The 15,018-nt window shown below is 37.7% G+C and overlaps 1 protein-coding gene across 4 annotated transcripts in view; it reads right to left on the bottom strand.

Annotated features, from left to right (window-relative positions):
* Positions 1-15,018, bottom strand: part of BANK1 (B cell scaffold protein with ankyrin repeats 1) — a 309,895-nt gene that overhangs the window by 168,148 nt on the left and 126,729 nt on the right. The gene's annotated exons all lie outside the window — the stretch shown is intronic.

The following is a 15,018-nucleotide window of genomic DNA, read 5'->3' as shown; positions in this document are numbered from 1 at the left end:
TGCAAGTAAGAAACCATCAATGGTTTTAGCAGTGTAGACTCTCCCCTTGCTATTCCTCATCTTAAATTAAGCATACATTAATATTCTTACTAGCATTAGTGCCTCTCCCTTACTTGTGTGGTAAGTTTAATATAGAAAGGCATATCAATCTCAAATGTAAAACGAAACAAAAACATTTCATTGTAAACTCTCCTTTTGAATGTATTTCAGTATTAACCAAATACTTAAATAACAAATAAATTCCTCTATAAGATCTTTTTGGTGTTTTATACTTCCACGCCTACTTTGTTTCCTTTTGAAGTTGAAATGAACATGAAATTCCAGGAAGGGTTATGTTAGATTTCTTTGTGAGTTTTTTCTTTCAAAAAGTAACTGCAATAGCAAATACAGGTAGGCACTTTTATAAAAATCTTCAGTATGGAATTTTTCATTAGGGTTTTACAGGTTTCATGTCAATGTTTTGGAGTTCGAATTTCTTAATTAAATATTAGCTATTAGTTAGAAGACATGATGTATTAACTATACATAACTATAAAATGATGAATGCAAACTGCTACCCCAATGATAACACACACACACATACACAAACTGGTGAGTGATAGTTTATTATTATTCTATACTTTCACATCTTGCTAGAAAAACTGTGTTACAGAAATTACACAACACCTCACTTTAATTGCTGTGGCATTATTAGAAGAAAGCAATGTGAAGATTTATAGTAACAGAAACAAAACCATCAAAGCAGAAGTCAATTATCTTTCAGCAAAATTCTGAAGCAGTGAAAATAGCCACCTCATAATGTTTTGGAAAATTGTGAATCTGGCCTCATTTATCTCTTTGCTATTTTGTAAACCAAAAAAAAAAAAAAAAAAGGAAGAGAGAGGGGATCTAAACTTGGTGCTTTCAATTCACTTGGGTGTGTGGGTGTTTGAGGGCTAAATAAATTATTTAGGTTATTGGTTTGTATGTTTAAACAGGAAACACAACAAAACAAAAGCCTTTAGGACATGTTAAAGACTTCTGGTAAGGAAATATTTTATCCTTCAAAATGTGTTAGAACTAAATGGCTGCAGGTAGATCTATGATTGAATTTCAATGACAAAAGCACTGGTCCCTTCTTATATGGTGTGCAGTGAGTAAAAAATTATCAAGTGTTTTATAAAGATGAGCTTATAATAGCTGAAACTGTTCAAGGTAGGTAGCAATTTTCAAACTAAAAAGAATGTATTTTCTTAAAAAGGAATTAAGAAGCAATTTTCTATTTATTTCCATTTAAATAAGCTATAAAATAATTTTCTGCTATAACTAAACAGGAGATGGCAAGAGTGAACGTTGACATTCTAAGAATCAGCGAACTAAGATGGACTGGAATGGGTGAATTTAACTCAGATGACCATTATATCTACTACTGTGGGCAGAAATCCCTTAGAAGAGTTGGAGTAGCCATCATGGTCAACAAAAGAGTCCAAAATGCAGTACTTGGAGGCAGTCTCAAAAACGACAGAATGATCTCTGTTCGTTTCCAAGGCAAACCATTCAATATCAGAGTAATCCAAGCCTATGCCCCAACCAGGGGCATAACTGGCATAACCAGTAATGCTTAAGAAGCTGAAGTTGAACGGTTCTATGAAGACCTACAAGACCTTTTAGAACTAACACTCAAAATAGATGTACTTTTCATTATAGGGGACTGGAATGCAGAAATAGGAAGTCAGGAAACACCTGGAGCAACAGGTAAATTTGGCCTTGGAGTATGGAATGAACCAGGGCAAAGGCTAATAGAGTTTTGCCAAGAGAATGCACTGGTCATAGAAAAACACCCTCTTCCAACAACACAAGAGAAGATTCTACACATGGACATCACCAGATGGTCAAAACCGAAATCAGATTGATTATATTCTTTGCAGCCAAATGGAGAAGCTCTATACAGTCAACAAAAACAAGACCAGGAGCTGACTGTGGCTCGGATCATGAACTCCTTATTGCCAAATTCAGACTTAAATTGAAGAAAGTAGAGAAAAGCACTAGACCATTCAGGTATGACCTAAATCAGATCCCTTATACAGTGGAAGTGAGAAATAGATTTAAGGGACTAGATCTGATAGAGTGCCTGATGAATTATGGATAGAGGTTTGTGACATTGTACAGGAGACAGGGATCAAGACCATCCCCAAGAAAAAGAAATGCAGAAAAGCACAATGGCTGTCTGAGGAGACCTTACAAAGACCTGTGAAAAGAAGAGAAGTGAAAAGCAAAGGAGAAAAGGGAAGATATACCCATTTGAATGCAGAGTTCCAAAGAATAGCAAGGAGAGATAAGAAAGCCTTCCTCAGCGATCAATGCAAAGAAATAGAGGAAAACAGTAGAACAGGAAAGACTAGAGATCTCTTCAAGAAAATTAAAGATACCAAGGGAACATGTCATGCAAAGATGGGCTCGATAAAGGAATGGTATGGCCCTAACAGAAGCAGAAGATATTAAGAAGAGGTGGCAAGAAAACACAGAACTATACAAAAAAAGATCTTCATGACCCAGATAATCACAATAGTGTGATCACTCACCTAGAGCCAGACATCCTGGAATGTGAAGCCAAGTGGGCCTTAGGAAGTATCACTACGAACAAAGCTAGTGGAGGTGATGGAATTCCAATTGAGCTATTTCAAATCCTAAAGGATGATGCTGTGAAAGTGCTGCACACAATATGTCAGCAAATTTGGAAAACTCAGCAGTGGCCATAGGACTGGAAAAGGTCAGTTTTCATTCCAGTCCCAAAGAAAGGCAATCTCAAATACTGCTCAAACTACCACACAATTGCACTCATCTCACACTCTAGTAAAGTAATGCTTAAAATTCTCCAAGCCAGGCTTCAGCAATATGTGAACCATGAACTTCCAGATGTTCAAGCTGGATTTAGAAAAGACAGAGGAACCAGAGATCAAATTGCCAACATCCACTGGATCATCGAAAAAGCAAGAGAGTTCCAGAAAAACATCTATTTCTGCTTTATTGACTATGCCAAAGCCTTTGACTGTGTGGATCACAACAAACTGTGGAAAATTCTTAAAGAGATGGGAATACCAGACCACCTGACCTGCCTCTTGAGAAACCTTTATGCGGGTCAGGAAGTAATAGTTAGAACTGGACATGGAACAACAGACTGGTTCCAAATAGGAAAAGGAGTATGTCAAGGCTGTATATTGTCACCCTGCTTGTTTAACTTATATGCAGAGTACATCATGAGAAAGGCTGGGCTGGAAGAAGCACAAGCTGGAATCAAGACTGCCGGGAGAAATATCAATAACCTCAGATATGCAGATGACACCACCCTTATGGCAGAAAGTGAAGAGGAATTAAAAAGCCTCTTGATGAAAGTGAAGGAGGAGAGTAAAAAGTTGGCTTAAAGCTCAACATTCAGAAAACTAAGATCATGGCATCTGGTCCCATCACTTCATGGGAAATAGATGGGGAAACAGTGGAAACAGTGTCAGACTTTATTTTTGGGGGCTCCAAAATCACTGCAGATGGTGATTGCACCCATGAAATTAAAAGACGCTTACTTCTTGAAAGGAAAGTTATGACCAACCTAGATAGCATATTTAAATGCAGAGACATTACTTTGTCAACAAAGGTCCATCTAGTCAAGGCTATGGTTTTTCCAGTGGTCATGTATGGATGTGAGAGTTGGACTATAAAGAAAGCTGAGCGCCGAAGACTTGATGCCTTTGAACTGTGGTGTTGGAGAAGACTCTTGAGAGTCCCTTGGACTGCAAGGAGATCCAACCAGTCCATCCTAAAGGAGATCAGTCCTGAGTGTTCATTGGAAGGACTGATGCTGAAGCTGAAACTCCAATACTTTGGCCACCTCATGCAATGAGCTGACTCATTGGAAAAGACCCTGATGCTGGGAAGGATTGGGGGCAGGAGGAGAAGGGGATGACAGAGGATGAGATGGCTGGATGGCATCACCGACTTGATGGACATGGGTTTGGGTAAACTCCAGGAGTTGGTGGACAGGGAGGGCTGGCGTGCTGCGATTCGTGGGGTTGCAAAGAGTTGAACACAACTGAGCAATTGAACTGAACTGATAATTAAACCAAACCAAAGTTAGTAAAGAAAAATATTTGCATGATGTCAGATTTTTACATGCCCTTGGTCATCTTTCTCTGTTATACCATCATCACTTGCCAGTCACTGCCTTACGCGTTGTTCCTGCACATTGCTATTCTGGTATACTTTTGAATCACAGTTATTGCAGAACAAAATATTATTTTCATTAAATAAGTGTTTCGTCAGTATACAAATACATTCACCTATAGCCTGTTTGTAAATTTTTCAAGTTTAAGGTGATATAGTATTAGAAACAACTACGATAAACTTGATTAAGAATCTCTCTTTTTATACACCAGGAAGAATAAGAAAGACAGTGACGAAGTAGACATGGTTTTTCAGGGCTCATTTCTTGACAGTTTTGATATTCTGAGCCATGTTTTCTGGCACATAAAAGAAAGAAGTTCTGCTGATTTAAGATTATGCTGCATATATTAAATGGAACTACAGGCTTGTAGGTTGGTTCCTTTATTTTCCATTTCTTTATTTCATTTTTAGTTGTAGCTGAAAACCCACTAACCTACTAGAAGTCTTTGTGAAGTTATAGACATGAAAAAGCTTTGGAAGTCATCTTTCCAGTTTCCTACCCAGTAAGAGAATTGCCTTCCTACAGTCTATAAGAGATAATCTTCCACATACTGCCTGCATAGCCCTAATGATCGAGGGTTTTTTTTTTTACTTCCTAAGGCACTGTTTCTTGATTAGACAACACTGATCATTAGACATTTTTACTTCTGTTGAGGTGAAATGCATTTCCTCTAAATTACCTGATCTTCATATCCCTTGAGCTATACAGAATATGATCCTTATGAAGGTGCGGGCTTACAATCAGCTGGCTTTGCCATATGTTCACTGTGTGAAGTTTCAGCAAGCCACTCAGTATTTGAGCCCAGCTGTATTTCAGCATCTCAGTATTTCAGCGTCCAACTTTGCAGGGCTATTGACATAATTAAATGACAACATATTCTAAAAAGTGCCCACAAGAATCTTAGTTTCCTTTTCTCTCTCTCTTTTGCATCCAATGGTTTAAAGCTTCTTTATCCTAACTCACCTTTGCCCCAACCTTACGATCACAAATTCATTTCACTATTCCAACTAGTTATCACCCTAAGAGGCTGACTCCACTTTTTAAATGGTGGATCTGTTTGAAACCTGCCCCAATGTGATCATTACAGCCGTCCCTTTTATGGTCTTGGATGAGGTTATTTCTGCTGTTTAGTTTCATTATGTAAGAAATGCTCAGCTTGCTAAGGTAAATGACCAATAATTAGGAAATTTCTAATTTGTTTTTTAAAGAAATTGATATATGGCAGAGCTAACATTTCAAAGAATTAAAATGTTTTGTAGGAGTAATATTAGTTGTTTTAATACAAATTAGATCATGACCTCTAGCATTATTTTTCAGGACATTAAGTTAAATATACTTAATGTATGTGTATATATCATTATATTAGTATAGATATTATATTTATATATGAATAATGGTATTCATGTCAATAAAGGTATAATTATGCTAAATAGTTTGGGTTTTCTGGTATCATGCTTTTTATAAAATCATACTTTTTACATTTTACCTTGATTTGATTACTATAAGAATTTGAGATAAGATTTGATTACTATAAGAATTTGAGACAAGAATGAATTGCTCTGTGTACCATACAAGCACGTTTGTAACGGTGTAAGATAAGAAAGTTCTTTATCTTAATAAAACAAACAAACAAACCTTGTTGGGTGAGCCTATCTCTCCTGGGCATTCACTCAGTGTCAGAGAACGCACACACTCATGATCAGTCGCTAACTTATGTCCGACTCTTTGTGGCCCCATAGACTGTAGCCCACCAGGCTCCTCTGTCCATGGAATTCTCCAGGCAAGACTACTGGAGTGGGTTGCCATTTCCTACTCCAGGGGATTTTCCCAACCCAGGGATCGAACCTGCGTCTCTTAAGTCACCTGCGTTGGTAGGTGGATTCTTTATTACCGAGCCACCTGAGAAGCCATCAGGGAATGAGTGCTGATCAAAGAATGTATCAGTGACTCAGGGGATTATTGCAATCTATCCTTTGCTCTTCTTCAGTGCTTAATTTTATTCTAGACCACATGATTAGTAATGTTTTTGCTTACAGATATTTATGTTTTGATTGCTTTTGAAAAATTACAGAAGTGTCATTTCACTGATCATGAGTTTCAGGAATTTTGACAGTTATACATATCTACATAACCACCACCCAAAACAAGCTGAAGAAACTTTAATCACCATTGCAAGTTCCCTTCTGTTTCATTCGAGTCAATTCTCCACTTCAGAGGCAACCACTGTCTAATTTTTATCAAAACAGATGAGTTTTATCTCATCTGATATTTTACACAACTGGAATCATACAGTATATACTCTTGCATTCCATTTTCTTCTCTATTTCTGATGAGAAGTCAGGTGTAATTCTTATTGTTTTCCTGTATGGCATGTGCTTTCCTCAATACACACATCCTCAGGTCAACTCCTACCCCAGGTACTTTTAAGATTTTCTCTTTATCTTTGATTTTTATCAGTTTAACTCTGGGGTGGGTAGGTATAAAATTTTTGTATATATTCTGCTAGGGGGTTACAGGGATTATTGAATTTATGGTTTAATGTCATTCATCAATTTTGGATCATTCCCCAGCCTTTAGTTCTTCAAATATTTTTCTGCTCATTCTCTCTTTTTACTCTGAGAATTCAATTACACATATGCTTGATATGTAATATTATCCCATAGACCTCGAGTCAAATCTGAGTAGATAAGCTGAGTTTGTTCTTCTTTTAAAGTTTTACTTAGACTCTGGATTTTTCATCTTTTTCAGTTTGAATAATTTATTTTGACTGTCTTCAAGTAAACTGATTCTTTTCTATTTTTTCTACAATTATGCCCACCTAATATTCAAAAATTTTCTGATATTATATGTTTCTAGAATTTCCTTTTTTAAAATTATAATTTCCATTGCTCTGATGAAATTTCCATCTCTTTATGCATTTGTACCATTTTACAGTAGATTCTGTAACATACATATCATAATTATGTTAATGTTCCTATTTGACCATTTCAACATCTGGAGCATTTCTATGTTTGCCTCTAATGACTATCTTCTCTTGATCCCAGGTCATCTTTAATTCCTTCTTTGTATTTCTTATAATTTTATATCTGGTGCTGAACAATGTACTAAAGGATCAAAGTAAACAATATCTACCCCAGGAAAAGGCACACGCTTTCTTCACTCAGACAATTAGACTTGAAACCTGACTCAAACTAATCTGTAGATGAGCTGAACTTGGTCATTTTTTTGTGACTTCACTTAGATTTAGTTAATCACTGGCTTCAAATACTTTGAGGGCAGAACCATAATTTTCTTGCACAGCATGGGATCTAAGCTTCGGTGAGACTCAAGAAATCTCTGTTGCTCTACAGACTGGCTGTCAGCCTTTGGGTAACGGGATGGTTATTTTTCCTCTCAAGTTCTGCCTCCAGAAGTTTTCACCTCAGAATATCTCACTCAGATTTTGTACAGCCTCTGTATACACCCAGTTAAGGTAGATTCCTTACTATCCCAAATAGGGGATATTACTCCACTTTTACAGCTCTCTATATTTAGAATCTGTTTGCTGCTGCTTTCCATACAATAAAAGCTTTGATGGAATTTGTTTCAGCAACTCTGTCCCACTCCTGCTCTTTAGCAGCCACTAGTGGTCCAAGAACTGAGAACTTCCAGATGTACAAGAAGGATTTAGAAAAGGCAGAGAAACAGATCAAATTGCCAACATTCATTGGATCATAGAGAAAACAAAGGAATTCCAGAAAAACACTGACTTCTGCTTCATTGACTATGCTAAAGCCTTTGATTGTGTGAATCACAACAAACTGTAGAAAATTCTTAGAGATGGGAATACCAGACCACCTTACCTGTCTCCTGAGAAACCTGTACGCAAGTCAAAAAGCAACAGTTAGAATCAGACATGGAAAAGCTGACTGGTTCCAAATTGGAAAACAAGTATGTCAGTGCTGTATATTGTCACCCTGTTTGTTTAGCATATATGTAGAGTACATCATGTGAAATGCCAGACTGGATGAATCACAAGCTAAAATCAAGATTGTCAGGAGAAATATCAACAACCTCAGATATGCAGAGGATAACACTGTAATGATAGAAAGTAAAGAGGAACTGAAGAGTCTCTTGATGAGGGTGAAAGAGGAGAGTGAAAAAGCTGGCTTAAAATGCAACATTCAGAAAACTAAAATCATAACATCCAGTCCCATCATTTCATGGCAAATAGAAGGGGAAAAAGTGGAAGCAGTGACAGACTTTATTTTCTTGGATTCCAAAATCAGCATGGATGGCAACTGCAGCCATGAAATTAAAAGGCACTTGCCCCTTGGAAGGAAAGTTATGACAAACCTAAACAGCATATTAAAAAGCAGGGACATCAAAAAAAAAAAATAAATAAATAAAAAGCAGGGACATCACTTTGCTGACAAAGGGCCATCTAGCCAAAGTTATGGTTTTTCTAGTAGTCATGTAGAGATGTGAGAGTTGGACCATTGGACCATAAAGAAGGCTGAGCACCAAAGAATGCTTTTGAACTGCAGTGCTAGAGAATACTCCTCAGAGTCCTTTAGACCACAAGGAGATCAAACCAATCAATCAATCCTAAAGGAAATCAACCCTGAATACTCATTGGAAGGACTGATGCTGAAGCTCAAGCTCCAATACTCTGGCCACCAGATGCAAAGAGCCAATTCATTGGAAAAGATCCAATTGGAAAGATCCATTGGAAAAGATGCTGGGAAAAAGTGAAAGCAAAAGGGAGAAGGGAGTGGCAGAGGATGAGATGGTTAGACAGCTTCTCTGACTTAATGGACATGAATTTGAGTGAACTCTGGGAAATAGGGAAGGACAGGGGAGCCTGGTGTGCTGCAGTCCATGGGGTCTCAAAGAGTCAGACACAACTGAGAGACTGAACAAGTGTATTTTAAGGGTATTTTAAGGGTCTTTCTTGACCTACTGCCTGCCTCCAGTATTGATATACTAGCTTTGTGCACGTAAGACAACCTACAAAAGTTAGTGGGTGATGCAGACCCACTCTGTAATGGGGGCTCTTTGGGATTTTCATTCATCACACTAGCTCAAGTATAGCCATTAAATATTTGCTAAATATTCAGCTGGTTTTTCTTTACTCCTCATCTGCAGTGAGTTCTTGTCTTTTTGCTTTGTAAGGGATGAGGAAAGTTATGAGTTGCTTCTCTATCATGAAGGGCTTGTTCTTTCCTGGAAGTTAGTTCATTCAGATTTCTTTTGTCATTCATTTTCTGCTGTATTTAAAAAGGCTACTATGATTTCGAAGATCATCTTGCTTGTTCTTCCTATCACAGTAAGAATAGTAGACTCTTACGTTGTTGTACATCTTAATCAGAAGCCAAAGTCCAATGAGACCTAAAGACCTTAAGTTTATCATTTCTTAAATTCACAGCTTTTGTTTTGTAAATAGTTTGTTAATCTCACCTATTAGATTAAAATAATAGATTCTTTAAGATATTAAAAAAAACTTTTAGAGTGTACTTAATCTGCAATATACATCTCATTGCATATATTTTCATGAAATATAATTTCATTTCATGGCAATTTTCATTTAATCAAGATTGTTCATTTGCTAAGTCGTGTCCAACTCTATGACCCCATGGATAGCAGCAGGTCAGGCTTCTCTGGCCTTCACTGTCTTCCAGAGTTCACTCAAATTCATGTCCATTTAGGTGATGTTGTGTAACCATTTTATCCTCTGCCACTCCTCTCTCCTTTTTGCCTTCAATCTTTCCCAGCATCAGGGTCTTTTCCAATGAGTCGGCTCTTCACATCAGGAGGCCAGAGTATTGGAGCTTGAGCTCCAATGGCATCAGTCCTTCCAATGAATAATCAGGGCTGATTTCCTTTAGGATTGACTGGTTTAATCTCCTTGCAGTCTAAGGGACTCTCAAGAGTCTTCTCCAGCATCACAGCTCAAAAGCATCAATTCTTCAGTGCTAGTCTTCTTTATAATCCATCTCACATACATATGGGCTTCCCTGGGAGCTCAGCTGGTAAAGAATCCACCTGCAATGCAAGAGACCCCAGTTCAATTCCTGGGTCGGGAAGATCCGCTGGAGAATGATAGGCTACCCACGCCAGTATTCTTGGACTTCCCTGGTGGCTCAGCTGGTAAAGAATCCACCTGCAATGGGGGAGACCTGGGTTCAATCCCTCGGTTGGGAAGATCCCCTGGAGAAGGGAATGGCTACCCACTCCAGTATTCTGGCCTGGAGAATTCCATGGACTGTATAGTCCATGGGATTGCAAAGAATCAGATATGACTGAGCGACTTTGACTTCACATCCATACATGACTACCAGAAAAACCATAGCTTTGACTAGATGGACCTTTTTTGGCAAAGAGATGACTTTGCTTTTTAATAAGCAATCTAGGTTTGTCATAGCTTTCCTTCCACGGAGCAAGAGTCTTTTATTTATTTATTTTTTCTTTCTTTTTTTTAAAAATTTATTTATTATTTTTTTTTGTCATACATTGATATGAATCAGCCATAGATTTACATGTATTCCCCATCCTTTCATGGCTGCAGGCATTGTCGGTAGTGATTTTGGAGCCCAAGAAAATAAAATCTGTCACTGCTTCCACTTTTTTCCCTTCAAGGTAAAGTAAAAAGCCATAACTCACACTAGGGTGTGGCCAAACTGCTTTTAGCTTTTTTTCTTGACAAATTTTCAGTTTTCAGTTGTTTCAATCAATGTCTTTCAAATGGTAATTTCAGAGGAACAGAATTAAATGTCTGGTAGAGGAATTTTCCAACAAAAATTCAATTTCATTAGCTTTGGAAATAAAAATAAAAGAGATGACCTGGAACCTAGTAAAGAAATCAAGTCACATTTATTTAGGCTGAGCCATTTCTAACAGTTCAAGATAATCCCTATAAAAGATGGCCAATAATTAGATTGAAGTTCTCAAACCAAAGCTTTCAAAAGATTAACCTAGCTTCCTAGAATAATAAAATGGGAATATGCCCAGGGTTAGCTTTAAAATTTTTAAAGTAAGATGCATACGCAAACTGGAAGTGCATGCATGTAATCCTCTGTTCTCTTAAATCATTATCTGGAATAGTAAATCTTTATTCCCTCAATGTGTGATGGACAAACAATGAAGCACATGCCAGAGAAGATACAAAGTCAGGGGATCTGCCTTCTAATTTCAGCTCAGCCACTAAATCTGTGGTACTTATAAAAGTTCTTTCACTTCCCTGGACCTCTGTTTCTTCTTTTATAAAATTATAAGTTTGAGGTCAGAATTGTAGGACTTAGGATATTCTTCTGGGCTAGAGGCTATGCCACAGATGGTTTTAGGGTAATTTTCCCTGGATGCTAATCAGATACCAACTAAGTGGGTAAGGATGATATTTGCAAAGTTGAATAAAGGTAATGATTTCCATTCCTATTCCTTTCATCATAGGGTTTGGAGTCAGATGAAATGTTACTATTTCTATGGATCTATAAGACAGAGAGAGCATGACTGGGTTTATGAATCTGACTGCTTTGGAGGAGCACATATGCAACATATGAGGCGTCACTCTTCTTATCCTGTTGAAAGAGTAGATATCACCTATTGAGAATTGCTGGCAAAAAAATAATACTACCGAAATTACTGTATTTCTAGAATCTTGATACCGTAAATTAAGCACACAAGGGAAATAATGGAATACTAAAGTTCTTTGGTGCAGTTTGTTATCTGTCTAGAAACTTTATTTATATGCATATGCGATAGTATTTTGTTCCTATGTTCATTTAAAAAATACCTTTCGAAAATTACCAATATGTTTGCTTCTGATTCTGAACAGCAAAGGAATAAGAACCTAGAAAGAAGCCAAGAAAGAGTCTAGAAAGATCCAGGAAACTTGGAATGCTAAGAGTATGGAAACAAGATGGGCTGGGTAAGGATCAAATGTCTAGTTACTCTACCTCCAGGTCGTGCCTTCCGGGTAGAAAGTTACCCACTGTCCTTTGTATGGTTTTCACACAGAAAGCCAAAGAATGTATGCTACCAAGTAGTAAATCAACATATCTGACAAATGTGTGAGATTTTGTTAGGAGCATTTGGTATTTTTTGAGGACTTCTTATAGTCTTGAGAACCTGATTTATTCTTTAAAAAATATTAAATAATTTTGATAATATAGTGAATTAAGGCAGGAAAGTAATCTTGGAAATTTTTCTGGGCAGTAAAGGAGTTGGTTAGAACTTTGGGAATATTGTCATATGTAGTGGATAAGCAGAATATAAATTAAATATGAGAATGATTAGGGAAGCATCTACATGTAGGATGGCTGGAAAGAAAGGTGAAATATTTAGAGAAACCTGCTAGGAAGCTTTTTCAGAAGGAAGAAGGAATAACTGACAGCCTGAATGAATTAGAGAGGAGGCAGTAAAAATGTGCAAGGACTGAGACATCAGACATTCAAGAGAAAAGGCTGTTCAGACTCCGAAGGAAAGAGTTGGATTTAAGATAACGTTCAGGTTTATGGCTACAAACTTATGAGGTAGAAGAGAAGGGGTATTCATTAAAGAAGGTCACATTTCATTGTCATGGAGAAGTTCAAGTGGGAGTGTTGATGGCAATACAATTATATGGCATTAAAGTATATTAGATATTTGTGACTTTGAATGGAGCATATTGGTTATAAACTTGGCTCCTGTATCACTAAACATTAATAATCACCAGAGAACAGTTTTTTTTTGTTTTTGTTTTTTATGGAAGAGGAAGTATTCTGAAATAGGGTCCCGGAGTTTCTTTTGTCATTTAAGGTAACAAATTCACAGATCTAGGGACTAGGATGTGAATATCTTTGTTGCTGTTGTTTAGTCGCTAAGTCATGTTCAACTCTTTGGTGACCCCATGAACTGTAGCCTGCCAGGCTCCTCTGTCCATGGGATTTCCCAGGGAAGAATAACGGAGTGGGTTGCCATTTCCTTCTCCAGTGAATACCATTAGGAGGCAATTATTTCACTTACTATACTAAACAAGTGGTGTTAAACCAAAAGGCACTCTTATGAAACAAGAAAGTGGTAATAACTCTACAATTCAACATGTCTTAACACTCTCAGCAATATATATTTTTCCTTGACCAAGAGTTAATATTATGCATATGACCCAAATTATAGCTGTTACCACACTACCAACACATCCTTATTACCCAAACCAGGATAGGATATTCTGAGAAATTTTTCTATCAACTGGATACAGTTGCTTTGCAAATCTATTGACCAAGATTTTTCAAACAGATTGTTGGGGGATCCCTAAATCCATGTGGGTCAACTACAGTCTTTTAGAGCTGCTGACCCCTGAACAGGAGAAGGATGGTGAGTGTGATGGTTAATTTTATGAGTCAACTGTCTTGGTTATCGTGGGCAGTTGTAAGGTCAAACACCAGTCTTGAGGTTACTGTGAAAGTATTTTTTAGGTGTGATTAATATTTACATAAAGGACTTTAAAGCAGATTACCCTCCACATTGTGGGCAAATCTCATCCAATCAGTTGAAGGCCTAGGAGAAAAGACTGAGGTTTACCAAAGAGAAGGAATTCAGTCTCCAGACTGCCTTCAGACTTAAGACTGTAACATCAACTTCTGCTGGAAGGTTCAGCTTGTTGGCCTGCCTCGCCGATTTCAGAATTGCTAGCCTCACAATCCAGAGAAGGCAACAGCAACCCACTCCAGTACTCTTGCTGGAAAATCCCATGGACGGAGGAGCCTGCTAGGCTGCAATCCATGGGGTCGCCAAGAGTCGGACACGACTGAAGTGACTTAGCAGCAGCAGCAGCCTCACAATCACATGAGTCAGTTCCCTAAAGTAAACCTTTTACTCTCTTAGTACATACCCTTGATCCCGTTTCTCTGGAGAATCCTAACTCAGTGAGGGAAATGACTGCACTGATTCTGGTAAACTATAACAAGACCTAAAAATCAAGTTCTAAATGCAGTGAATAGCCACACCTGCAATAACACTAAAAAGATATTCTGTAACTGTTTAGTAAAGGTAATACCCAGAGAGCAAAGGAGTTCCTTCATGAAGATTGTTTCCAGATAGGTTAGTAGTTGGGTGGTATGGGGGATTTCTGGACCTGTCAAGCTTTTCAGAGGATAGAAACTCTAGGTTTGAAAATTATCATTGTATGACAGCTGCAAAAGTAACAGGGAGTTCCTTAAGGATTAACTTATTCAATCTGTAATTTAAAAGAGAAAAAAAACCAAACAGACACCCTTTCTGCTGTGTGTGTGTTTGTATGTGTGTGTGTGTAATCAAGGCTAACACATGTGTGCATTTTTCTTAATAAAATGAGTGAATGTTACAGAGACTATTTCTTGTTGCCAGTTACTAATGGATAGTATTCATGTTTTTCTCTAACCCTGTGATAAACTTACAGATTTATACATATTAAGTTTGACCCTGAAAATTCTACGTTTTTTGTGTGTCAGCTCAGAGAAGATGAACATATGTGTCTCCATAATTTGAGCACAGATAGTTCAGGAGAAGGGAATGGCAATCCACTCCAGTATTCTTGCTTTGTAAATCCCCTTGACAGAGGAGCCTGGAGGGCTACAGTCCACGGGGTCGCAAAGAGTCGGACACGACTGAGCATGAGCCATCATACAGTTCAGTGCAGGACATTCAGAAGGCTCGTGTGCCAATTTTTCGTTCTGTTAATGGCAGATGACATAGATAAGAGGTAGAAGATGAAAGAAAACAAGGGAAAAGAAAAGAAAGTGATATTCTAAATAGTTGCTTTGTTTGCAGGCTAAGTTGCTTTAGTTGTGTCCAACTCTGTGTGACCCTATGGACTGCAGCTTGCCAAG

This window comes from Cervus canadensis, chromosome 19 (genome assembly GCF_019320065.1).
Source record: "Cervus canadensis isolate Bull #8, Minnesota chromosome 19, ASM1932006v1, whole genome shotgun sequence".
In the NCBI taxonomy this organism is placed as follows: Eukaryota; Metazoa; Chordata; class Mammalia; order Artiodactyla; family Cervidae; genus Cervus; species Cervus canadensis.
The sequence above is the reverse complement of the archived record's forward strand: the minus strand, read 5'-3'. Positions and strand labels throughout refer to the sequence as shown.